We start from the raw sequence: 13,688 nt of genomic DNA on the forward strand, positions 1-13,688 counted from the left end.
CAATATTTGATATCTGAATTGAAATCTTTTCATATTCAATAGTACAAAGAAAAGACAAACTCATTCCATCCCTGAAATGCATTCTTATAATTACCCCAGTTCCCATTTTATAATTCAGTGAAATTTTATATCAGGGAGAAGGTACAACATTGGAATTCATTTTATACATGACATGGTAAATTTCAAATATTCTTAAATTCATATCCTGTAGCAAAGACTCAGTAACTATAGCGAAAGTGATTTAGCTCAGTGCATCCTCGAGGGAAGGAGATGGGAGAGAGAAGTTAAAGAGCATATTAGACTAGAAAGTCTAATAACACCATGATCTATTAGGAAACCTACAACAGGTCACACTGGAGCCAACAAAATATATAAAGGTACAAGTAAAGAAAAATGAGTCAAGTCTAGATAATGCCCACTACTAGATCTCCCGCACGGCTGGGTATGGATTACCATGTTTTCAATGTTCATGCATATGGGCTTCATTTTCAAACCCTATTAACCAACCACAAACTGTTTCTTTCTTTCCTTCCTTCCTTCCTTCCTTCTTTCTTTCTTTCCTTCTTTTTCTTTCTTTCTCTTTCTTTCTTTCTTTCTTTCTTTCTTTCTTTCTTTCTTTCTTTCTTTCTTTCTTTCTCTTTCTTTCCTTCCTTCCCTTCCTCCCTCCCTCCCTCCCTTCCTTCCTTCCTTTCTTTCTTTCTTTCTTTCTTTCTTTCTTTCTTTCTTTCTTTCTTTCTTTCTTTCTTTCTTTCTTTCTTTCTTTCTTTCTTTCTTTCTTTCTTTCTTTCTTTCTTTCTTTCTTTCTTTCCCTCCCTTCCTCCTTCCCTCCTTCTGTTTCTTCCTTCTTTCCTCCTTTCCTCCCTTCCTCCCTCCCTCCCTTCACTTTTTCCTTTCTTCTATCCCTCCTTCTCTCTGTCTTACTCTCCATGTTTCTCTGTCTCTGTCTGCATTTTCCCCCTGTCCTTTTCACATACACAAACTTAAGCTGTTTCTTACATTATGGAATCACAATATTTAGAGCTAGAAGTATATTGGAGACTATCTAGCCTATCTTCGTCATTTTCAGATGACAAAAATGAGATCCAAATTTCAAACTTCAGATTGACAAGGAGAAATCTTTTTGTTAAAGAATTTCCTTTAAAACTGAACACACACATATAACCACAAAAGCATTTACAGCATTATGTAATTCTTATTTTAATACCAAACCAATATATATTCTCTTGTAAGGATAAGCAAAATCTCTCATTGTCACTGCCCTATTATGTCCTAAAATAAATGTGCTTTTGATTCTTAGGTCAAATAGACCATAAATGACACTATGAGAAAACACATTTTTTTTTGTATTCTACTATCACAACATTGCTGTCTAACAGCAAGATTCAATTCAATTCAATACGATTTTACGATTATTCATTAAAGGATGAATGTACAAAGCACTGTATGAGGTTTAACATTCAAAAGAATAACAATTTCCATTATCTATTTTCTGTTTTTATTAATAGCATTATTGCAATATGATGACTTCTAAGTGTTCATTGATTTTTTTCTGTGTTTTTTCAGTATTTTTCCCTTTTATATTCAGTAAATCTTAGTTTTTTCATATTATGTTATTGACTTTTAAAAAAGTTGCACTGATAATTTAAGTATTAAAACTATGATTATTTTGAAGATTAGAAAATAGATAAGATGCACTTTATCTTTTTCCCACCTTTTTTTCCTTTTACTATCAAAAACATCTGATTTAGTGGTGACTTTGAGGTTTCTGTTAATTTGTTTGACCTTCTAGCTTACAACATTCCTTTTGTGTAACCATGGGAATGGGGAGGTGTCAATCCACTGTAAGAATCATTCCTGTAAGTAATGATTTATTGGCACCTCTGATAATGATATTATAGAATCTGAAAATTATAGTTTGTTCAGTCTTCAATAGTATATATACTACTCCACCACCTCCAAATGTCACTTTTCAATGTATAGAGTCCCCAGTCAACTTCAAAAGGATGTTTTGCAGCACAGAACAAATGAGTATGAACAAGCAAGGGTTAGGGACTAGTTACTAATCTACATAATACTGCTGCATTTCTGTTTAAGCTTATCTCTTCAAATGCAATTTTGCCTCTTGCTTTCTTGAGGAAGGGGTCATTGGTGGAATCTTGGAGTTCCTAAGGCATTTCTTCTATATGCCACAGGATAATAAAGATAAAGCTGGAATTTATATGGTGCTTTAAGACTCACACATCACTTTATAGAAGTTGTCTCATTTGATCCTCACAACAACTCTACAACGTAGGTGATTATCATCCCCATTTTACAGATGAGGAAACTGAAGCTGAGAGAGGTTAAATGCCTTGTCCAGGGTCACATAGGTAGTAAATGTCCAGATGGGATTTGAGCTTATCTGCTTGACTCCAAGTCTAACCTTATATGTATACACTGTAGCACCTTGCTGCCAGTACAAATTTTATGAAGACAGCTGTACAGCTCATGTCTAACTGAATAAAACCTTGACTTAATACCATAAGGTCACAAGACTTTTTTTTTTTATTCATTGTGATATTGGCTATAGCATCTACTTCCATAAAATTAGAGTTAAGTCCACTTCTTTGACTCTCAGCAGAATTAGCACATTTTTTCCCTTTAAAACATCCTCTATAATTCTGGATAGTGTATTTTGGAATATGTATCTCTGCTCTGTTGCTGTTTATGCTGTATATAGCTTACTTTTATATATGTGTTTGCTTACATGTCTCCCCCATTGAATTGTAAGGCACTCAAAGACAGGACCTCTTTTTTATCCTCATTGCTTAGCACAGTGCCTGGTATATAATAAGAGCTTAATAAATGTTATTGAATTGAATCTATCTGAAATACACCACATCCTTTTGGCTGTTCCAGTGAGGGAGTGGATTTATACATTTCCCTAATTATACATGAAAAAAAGTTATGTTAAATAGAAGTACAAATAACTTTCCATTTCTATAGTTCCTGTGGCCCATTACTGGTCACATATATTTCAAAGAATGATAGATACAGAGATGGATAGGATTTCAGAAGCTGTATGGTTTAACACTTGTTTTACAAATGATAAAACAGAGGTCCAGGGAGAATAAGAACTTTGCCCAAGGTCATGCAGGTAATTAACATTGGGGGGGTGGATTTGAACCCAGGTCTTCTGACTCCAAAAACACTTTCTATTGCATCACACCTTCACCTCCATTTTAAAATAAAGGTTTCATCAGTTTTCCTATTCATCTTATGAATGCAGCTCAGAACAATTAGCAATTTATTTGTTTTGCTTGATGTCTTCTCATTGAATGTTTTCTCTAAACCACTTTTGGTAGCATCAACTTATGGAATGATACACATGACCACATCATAGATATATTGAAAGTATTTTGGCTGCTCTACATACCTGCAATTGAAATTAGAATGTTGAGGCCTCATCCTCAAAAAACTCCTTACTGATGCTCTCTCTTTGTTTTTTTTAATAACATCACTTCCCATAGGTTCCATCCCTTTTTCTCACATAGAACCTTACTTTATATCAAATAAATATAGACAAGTAAAACAAATCAACAGCTTGATCTTATCTGAAAATATTTGCCTCCTTCCACACTTGCAGTACACAAACTTTCTGAAGAACGGTGAGAGGCATGCTTCACCATCAGTCTTCTGAAGTCATGATTGGTCAGAGTTCTAAAGTCTTTTAATTTTTTTCCCCTTTATATTATTGTAGTTATTTATGTGGATTGTTTTCCTGGTTCAACTATCCTTTGCTCTACATCAGTTCATGTAAGTCTTTACAAAGTTTCTCTGAATTCTTATTTTCCATTTCTGTGGTACAATGATATCCTATTACATTTATGTACCACATCTTATTCAGATTGTCCTCAGTCACTGGTTATCAGTTTCCAGGGTTTTTCCCAGCATGAAAACTATATTTTAGTTTATATAAGATCTTTCTTTTTCTCTTTTTTCCATTCACTTCTTTGGGATATATTCCTAGTATAGATTTGCTAAGTCCAAGGTTATGTACAGTTTGGTGCCTTTTTTAATTTCATTGATATAGGGAATTCTAAGATTCTAACCAATTAAAGTTAGCACCCTTCTGCAACTTATAGTCTTAGAGAATTACTAAAAGCACAGACAGGTTAAGCAACTTGTCCAGGGTCATATAAGCAGTCTATGTCAGAAGCAGGATTGAATCTAGCCCTTCCTGGTTTCAAAGTCAACTCTCTATCACCTATGCCACATTGCCTCTTTAGATTTTATCCTCAATTATTTGACAGAATGATTAGACCAATGAACAGTTCCACAAACATTGCATTAGTGTGTCTTTGTCTTATCCAACGTTAAATTTTTAATTTTTTTGGTCTTTTCCAATCTGATAGATGTGAAGGGTAACCTCCGAGTTGTTTTAATTTATATTATTCATATTATTAGAGATTTATAACAGGCTCTGATAGCTTGTTTTTATTGTTCAATTGTTTGGTCCAACTCTTTGTGACCACATTCAGGGTTTTCTTGGCATAGATCCTGGAATGGTTTACCATTTCCCTCTCTATGTCATTTTATAGATGAAGAACTGAGACAAAAAAGGTTAAGTGACTTGCCCACAGTCACACATTCAGTCACTGTCTGAGGCCAGATTTGAACTCACAAAGATGAGTCTTCCTGAATTCAGGTCCACACCCTATCCATTGTGCAACTTAGCTGCCCTTTGATAGCTTACCTTTGTTCTTTTGAAAATGGTTTGTTCATATCCCCTTAACTATTCGACAAAGACTCTTATTCTTAAAAATGTACACTTAATCCCACTTCCTTCCATCTTCTCCATCAAATATCCATCACTATTATTTCTTCTAATCTTCAATCTCTTTCCTCCACTGGTTCTTTTCTTACTATTTACAAGGTTATCCAACTACCCTTTAAGAAATTCACTAAGAATCAACCACTCCTTTAGCAGAGAGCTCATGCTTATATACCAACCAAAATTTCTACTTTTTCTATCCAGAAAACCTTTCTGCGAACAGTCCAACTATGCATTAAGAGTTACCTTGATGGAAATATGACAGGAATAGGTAATCTTATACAGAAGAATCTCTTCAGGAGGTCACATTTTCATAACATCAAATAACTGACTGATAGGTTTAGAAATCATATGATCCAATTTTGTCTCATTTGTTGGGTGTATTTTTTAAAAAAGTGATTTACTCAGGTTAAAAAAAAAGCCTTAAATACTTTTGTCAAGTAAGTATATATAGTAAAAATCATATGCAAAATAGGAAAGCACATATAATAAAATCACAAATAGCAAAATCTTTCAAAATTATATGATAGATATGACCAAGATGATAGCTTAGTTCAACAATCTGCTAAGAATTAATGTAGTCTGAGGCATAAAACAGAAAGACATTCTTACCTAAGATACTTTCTAGTATCATGGATGATGCCCTGAGGGAATGCAAAAAGAAAAAAGGATTTCCTATTAATGATGCTTTGAAAATGTTCCTACTCAAAGATGACATTATATTTAATAATTGTAATGATTCTTAAGATACTATAAAGTATCCTCAATAAAAACCTTTGCCATTGAAAGAGTTTGGCTTAAACATCTATATTAGGATGATAAAGTCACAAATACATTACATTCTACAGATGTGACATGATGTGGCCCATTTAGTTAATTCATCTGTGTGTGTGTGTGTGTGTGTGTGTGTGTGTGTGTGTGTATCAATACACATATATCTTGGATAGGCTTTGCTTAAGGACAATGAGTTGAATCCAAAATTACACATGAGGAAGAAATCAGGCTGAATTGCATCTAAGAAATAGGACAGTCTTTTTTCATGATCTCAAGTTGTTGGAAAATCCCATTTATGTCGTTTCTATTACAAAATCCCACTTTCTAAATAATAATATTTTCCTAGTGACAGTATCTAAAAGTCATTGAACACTACATTCTTTTTTTTTTAACCATCATTTGCCTTTATTATTAGGCTCTGTGAATGGGCCTAGTTTTCTTCCAAAAATTGAGATATATCTGCTTCACTTAGGTTCCTCTTTTCTTTTTTCCAATTTTTAAAATTAATCAATTTATTTACTTTTATTTTACAACATTCAGTTCCGCAATCCCTTGAGTTTCAAATTTTCTCCCCTTCCTTCCTCTCACCCCTCCCCCATGGTGGCATGCAATCAAATATTGGATATATAAATGCTTTCACATTAAACAGTTAGTCAGGTTGTAAGGAAGAATTATACCCAATGGAATGAACAATGGGAAAGAGGAAACAAAACAAAACAAGAAAAAGAAAGAGAGCCAGTAGTTTACTTCAATCTGCATTCATACTCTGCAGTTCTTTCTCTGGATGTGGATATTTCTTTCCATCATGAGTCTTTTGGAGTTATCTTATAACCTTACATTGCTGAGAGGAGCCCAGTCTATCAAAGTTCATTGTCACACATACATTGTGTCTGTAATTGTGTACAAATTTCTCCTGGTTCTGCTTTTCTCACTCAACATCAGTTTATATAAGTCACTCCAGGTTATTATGAAGTCCATCTGCTCCTCATTTCTTACAGCACAATCTTATTCCATTATATTCACATACCACAACTTGTTCAGCCATTCCCCAATTGATGGGCATCCCCTTAATTTCCAATTCTTTGCCACCACAAAAAGAGCTTCTAAAATTTTTTTTGTACATATGGATCCTCTTCACACATCTATGATCTCTTTGGGATACAACCCAAGTTGAAGTGGTATTGCTGGGTCAAAAGGTATGTACTTATTTATAGCCTTTTGGACATAGTTTCAGATTGCTCTCCAGAATGGTTGGATCAGTTCACAACTCTGCCAATGATTCCTAAAGGGCAATGCAAAACTATTTGAAGGGTATAAGTAGGCCATAGTATACAAGCAGCATTGAGAATATGTGATTGGAAAAGGAAATGAGGTAGTCATGCAGTAACAGTAAGAAATAAAATATAGATATACAGAACTCCATAAAACATGAAAGCAACAAGAGGAAGGTTTGCATCACAGATGGATCCTCCATGGAGAATTCATGAAATTATATAAGTAAGTATCATACAGGATGACATGGTATGATAGGGTAGGCATGTATAATGGAAGAGGGAGTACCCACACTGATAACATGATAGAATTATTTAAGTACACTAGAATGCACTTTCAGCAAAATATAGGGGGTATTTGACCTTTTATGTGATATTCTTTTGGACAAAATGGAGAAACAAGAAGATTGGATGAGGATAGTACATAGATTTTGACCCGGTTTAATAAATATCCCAAAATTAATCATTAATGGATTGATGTCAGATTAAAGTAACCTAGTGGAGTGCTCCAGTGATCTCTTCTTTGCCTTAGTCCACATGCCTACCAATGACTTAGCTAAAGATATAGATGGATTGCTTATCAAATGCACAGTTGACAAAAAGAGAGATAGTTAATATACTGAGCAAGAGAATGAGTTTTGTTATTGTTGTTTGTCCTTCATTCAAAGAGGATTATGACATCGGGAAGGTGATGCCATGACATGCAAGCGAATTAGATTTAAATGAGAGAGGGCTGTGCAGAATCACCAACCTCACTTTCTCCTCCTGTAGTAACTGGATCTGGTGGCAAGATACAGATCAGGACAACTGGAGATGACCCTGGATGCACTGGGAGACCTTGGCCTTTTTAAGGTAAGGTCTTTAACAACTCTCAGGTTGCCTGAGGCAATTCTTCCTTCAGTAATTTAGTCTAAGGAAGAAGTGAGGCAGAAAATGGCCTCTTTACTTAGTGCAAAAAAAAAAAAAAACTTAAGAGGGGAAGACCTTCAGGGTTTCTAAGCAAAATAGAAACAACTGTTATGGACATTCACTTTGAGCTAATCAGGACGAGGTGGAGCTTGGACTGGGACCTATTGTTGGCCAATCAATGAGAGCCAGAATTATTTGGGTTTAAGGCATGGTCTTTAAGAAAGAAATCTAGTCCATAAACCCCAAGACATCTTGTTAGGTTTTAGCCTTCAATATTCCTTTAGGCAAAGGCCAGTATGTAAGGGTGTGACTCCCCATGTCTACAGAGGAAGAGGAGGGAGGGGGAAGAAAAGGAAGAGGAAAAATAGCAGCATTGCTCAACTGAAACTGGCCTGTTGAGTCATTGTGGGGGGGAGAGGTTGTATGGCAGCTACTACTGTTCACAGATTGTTGTTCATCCTTCATTCTGGAAGAGGACCAATGACTTAAGGAGGGTGGTATTTTGACTTGCAAGTGAATTGGATTTAAGTAAAGCAGAGCTATACAGAGTCATCAGGCCCACTCTCTCCTCCACAGTCATCGGAATTCAGTGGCAAGACATAGGTCAGGATGACTGGTAATGACCCATCATGAAGACAGAAGTCCTGCATTCAAGCCCAAGTTTTGTCACTTAATACCTATATGACTTTAGGCAACTGAAAGTTCTTTTAGCCTCAGTTTCCTCATAAATCAAATGAGAAGATTAGACTAGAATATGTCTAAAGTACTTTCCTATTCTAAAATATTATGAATAGGACCAGATATATTCATTCATACAATTCTACTGAACTTAGTAAGCTCAGTATGGGATAAATAGCAGACTTAATTAAAGAGAAAGCCTTTTAACATACCTGGCCCCATTTCTGAGTAAATTTAACTTCATGACTCTTCAGCTCCTATGCTACATATATCTAAATTGTGTTAGAAATAGGGATATTTAGGTATTATCTCAGTTTTCTGTCTCTATCAAATTCACTTAATTTAGCAAAGTCATTTCTTAATTATATTAATTTGAAAACAAAAATCCATATTCATTGTGTCAAGGTGCACTCCACATGACTAGCACAGTATTAAGCACATAGTAAATGTTCAATAAACACTTAATTGATTGATTCAAACATCATGGGATACAGAAAGAAGAAACAGGAGGGAAGAACACTGACTTGTTTGCTGGAGACAATTCTGAGAGAAAATAAAAACACTGTACAGATAGTACCTGGGAGAAAAGACATGACCTGGGTATGCTTTCTTAGAGTAAAGGAACAGTCTGGATACCTTCCAGGGAATCAGACTGAAAATGCCAAGAGGTCTGTGGGGCAATAATACAGAGCAAGTCAGAGGGTCTGAAGCCAGGAAGTCTTAAGGTCAAGGCCAGGTTCCCACCTGGGGCAGAAGGCTTGAGCAAAAGTCTAGGACTAGCAGGTACAAGTTTGAGAGTCAAACCTGGGACAAAGGCCAATGCCTGGGTATCATACATGAAGACTGGCTGCAGAGGAAATTTGAAAGTTTTCCATTTCACTGATTGAGACATCTGGTTATGTTTCCCCTTTTTAGAATTCATGGGATCATAAAATACTATAAATGAAAAGGACCAGAGAGGTTACCAAATACAATAGCATTTTACAGATGAGGAAACTGAGGTGCACAGTTTATTAATTGATCAGCTCCAAATCATACAACTAGTTAGCAGCAGAAGTGGAACCAGAAAGTGCATTGCTTAACTCCTGGCCCAGGACTAGAGTCATCCAGTATACTTGTGATTTTTAACATGGGGGTCTATGAATTTGGGAGTCTATGACCGTGGATGGGGAAAATGGAATCTCTATTTCCTCTAACTTCTAACTGAAAATTTTCATCTACTTTAATTTTGAATGTAGACAATAAAGCAATATTCTGAAAAGTTATCCACAGTCTTCATCAGATGGCCACAGGGGTTCATAATACACAAAAAAAATTTTAAGAGGCGCTGTATTATACTGCACTAGAAACATAGATAGGAAAAGGAAAAGGTTAACTATTAGGTAAGATTCCAGTTACTTTTCTGTTATCCCATCTTAGAGAAAAAATATAGATGCTATGTAGTTATTCTCAAGTTATCTGTTAGGAGTTGAATCTCATTGCTGTTCCTTGTGGAAGGAAGGAAGGAAGGAAGGAAGGAAGGAAGGAAGGAAGGAAGGAAGGAAGGAAGGAAGGAAGGAAGGAAGGCAGAAAACATTTATAAAGCAGCTATTGTGTGCTAGGCACTGTGTCAAATGTTTTTACAAATCTCATTTGATCCTCACAACATCCATGGGAGATGGATGCTATTACTTTCCAGTTTTATAATTGAAGAAACTGTGGCAGAGAGAGGTCAAGTGACTTGTCCAAGGTCACATAACTAGTAACTATCTGAGTCTGGATTTGAGCTCAGGTCTTCCTGCCTTTAGGCTCAGTGATCTGCTCACTGTGCTACCTAACTTCCTTTTTCTATTACCCAAATCAAAAGACATTTATTGAACCCCTTATTGTATATGTTCCCTGTATCTATTTTTTTCTCATTCATTTCTTTTTCCTCAAATTTTTCTTATCCCAGGTTATTTTTTCTAGAACACATTGCTCTCATTAGAATTGGAATGTGGTACTAAAGAATCTTCAAGCATGCAGGAAGGACCCTGTCATGAAATTATTAATAAAAGGTTTCCAGGGTCCCTTTATGGGGAGCTCACCTCTTAGACCCAGAAGCAGCTTCTGCTGTCTAAAGGATGACTAGGACCTTGTCAATATGTGTAACTCCCCTCTCCATGGAAATGTCTCTTGTTTCTTTCTTTGGGAATTGTAAGTATCCCTCAGTTCCCTTAGAAAAGAATTTGGCATTTGGGGAACCAGCTCCACAGAGATTTGAAGGTTCTGATCATCTTCCCTTGCTTCCCAAATTCCCTATTTCTGCCTAATATACTATCCTTCCAAACACTCAGGTAATGTTGAAATCATCAGTAGGAAGCCCTCTCCTTTGGCCCTCCCTTGACTCTTTCTCTCATCCTTGGGGCCACTCAGAACCCATAAGAGAGACACAGCAAGAGTTCACCACCACTACCATTCTCTCATAGGTCAGATCTCACAGGGCAGTCAATCAAGAAGAGATAAAACTACCCATAATTATTTAGGTAATAGACCTAAGCTGGGCTTGTTGAAATTTGTTCTCTCTAAATCTAGAGTGTAAGTCAGATTGTAAAGGTTATCTCTTCTCTATCTGGAGCCTTTGGACACATGACAATCTTCCAAATAGCAGATTTATTACATCAAAAATAATTCCTCTGTTTCCCATGTGTACATCACATATGGGTAACTGCAACATTATTGAATGATGACCACATTTGACTTTGGGGCACATTTTTCTGAAGGGAAACAGATATGCATATTTGTCTGCAGTTGTACAAACTACACAGGAGCCTAGAATATGAAGAAATTTTGGGAAATTTAATTAGCATTCTCTGATTACATTACAATTCCTGCAGGTGTTTTAGTATTGAGGTGGCCCACTGACCACATGAATTTAGCAACAATCCTAAGTGCTGTTTGAAGCAGATTAAAATATAACGGGAAATACTTAACAAAATAATTTTAAAAATACAATAGAATATACATAATGTCAATATGTGGTTTTCTAACTTGATATTCTGTCTACATGAATCTTCATGTTTTATTTAACGACCCTGTTTCTATTTGAGATTGACATCACTGCCCTGGCCTATAGAACATTTTAAAGAGGTAGGAAAAGCTTTTCTACTTGTGCCCTGTAACCCTTTATCACATGGACTGTCTCTCAAATAACGATAACAGGAAGAATAAAGAAATAATGGTTGTCAAATATTTTGGCTTAATTGTGTATTTTTGTATGGATGCCACATGGGGCAAAATTCTTGGGGATCAGGGTTTAGTGAGCCTCCAAGGCAATATACTTAGGTTTAAGCATTCCTTTTCACATTAATGGTACTTTATTAAGGCTGGGGCCCCTAACTTTGGGGGTTCTGCCATCCAACAGCACAAAATGGCTCCCCTTTCATCAGGCATGGATGATATATTGCTAAAATCTAATTAATGCATAAAAGCTAATATATACTGCCCAGGTATTGAACAACCTAGTTACTTGTTCAAGTAACAAAATACTCTGGTGGGCTCTCCTGCAAACTATCATTATGAAGTTTCAAAACCTCTAAATCACTCTAAATTCAATGGGAGATGGCAGGGAAGGGAACAAGGGAATCACTTCTCTGATCCTCTGACTTAACTGTCTTCATAACTTCATATATCATATAAGGGGATAGCATACACATTCCAATTAGATATATTTAGGGAAGTAAGAATGCTGAACTGCATCAGAAGGTTGTAAGTCCAAATTCCTCTGCAAACATTTACTAGCTGTGCAAGCCTGGGTAATTCATTTTGACTCTGAACCACAGAGAGATCAGGCAGCTGGGTAACTAGGGGTAGCAAAGCATAGAGTGATGGATTTGATGTCAGGAAGACCTGAGTGCAATGGCGAACTACACCTGGCTCATTTTCAGGTTTAACCTACATTGTTACCATTTTCTTCATCACTTCAAATCTAGAATCTAGATAATCAACAAAACAATAAATCAAATCTGGATTTGTAGGATTTGCCAATTTCAGAGGTATAACATAAACCTCATCCTTGTTCAGTTTGTTTTAGTCATATCTCACTCTTCATAACCCCATTTGGGGTTTTCTTGGCAAACATATGAGAGGGGTTTCCCATCCCCTTCTCCAGCTCATTTTATAGAGGAGGAAACTGAGATAAACAGGGTTTAATGAGTTTCCCAGGGTCACACAAATCTGGGGCCAGATTTGAACTCAGGAAAATGTGTCTTCCTGACTTCAAGCCTTGTACTCTATTCCCTGTGCCACCTAGCTTCCTGTAAAGGCTCATGCTGAAGAACAATCACTTCACCCAAGCAACTTCAAGATGGTTCCAACATATCCTTGCCTGAGTCCCAATCCTTCATCAGATACTTACAGCTGGGTGATACTAGCCAATTCACTTATACTTGTAGCCTTAGTTTCCTTCTCTATAAAATGGGAACTATAATGGTCCCTACCCCACAGGGTTGTCATGAGGATAAAATTAGATAAAATATGTAAAATGCTTTGAAATTTTAATGTACTTTATAAATGTTACCTAATATTAACTCTTTTTATTATCTTTTAAGTAGGGGTAATGGCTTTTTCTTTACATCAATAAAATAGGGATAATAAAAAGTCCATTCTTTTTGTGAGCATGAGATAATCTATTAAAAGTGCTTTGCAAACTTGAAGTGCAATATGAATGTGAGCCACCATCATCATCATCGTCCAAGAGTAGTAACCAGAAAAATGGGAAAAAACATTGTCTCTTAAAATGGAAATGAGCCATCTCTTAATAAAAATATTTTGACAAGCATAAAATATTTTAGCATTTTTTGCCTTCTCATTTTGAATTGATAAGCTGCATAATAATTATACACAGTTTTTCTCCTGTCTTTAAAATGACACCAATACTTGTATTGTTTGGTACCCCATATTAAAGCATAGGGGAGAAATGTGTGTCACACATGGATAAACAAGAAATCATTATTAGCATTACAAATGACAATTCAAGTAGTCCAGGGGTGGGGTCTTGGCACCAACTCGGATTGTTTGTTTTGCCTATTCTTTCTTGAGAAGAATATTATTCTATTTGTCTGTCAGCTCAACAAACAAACTTGGAGATAGATGATTACTGACCTGACTTCTTGGTGTAGAGCCAAGATCTTCAAGTAAGTATTTTAGGGATTTGTGAGAGAGTGTATGTAGATGTTTGTATGTGTATCAGGGTATGCCTTATATTAGCTACCTTCAAGAATTAA

The sequence above is a fragment of the Petaurus breviceps genome, unplaced genomic scaffold (assembly GCF_028583685.1).
Source record: "Petaurus breviceps papuanus isolate PSGF00001 unplaced genomic scaffold, PetGlider_PUasm1.0 91133, whole genome shotgun sequence".
Classification (NCBI taxonomy): domain Eukaryota; kingdom Metazoa; phylum Chordata; class Mammalia; order Diprotodontia; family Petauridae; genus Petaurus; species Petaurus breviceps.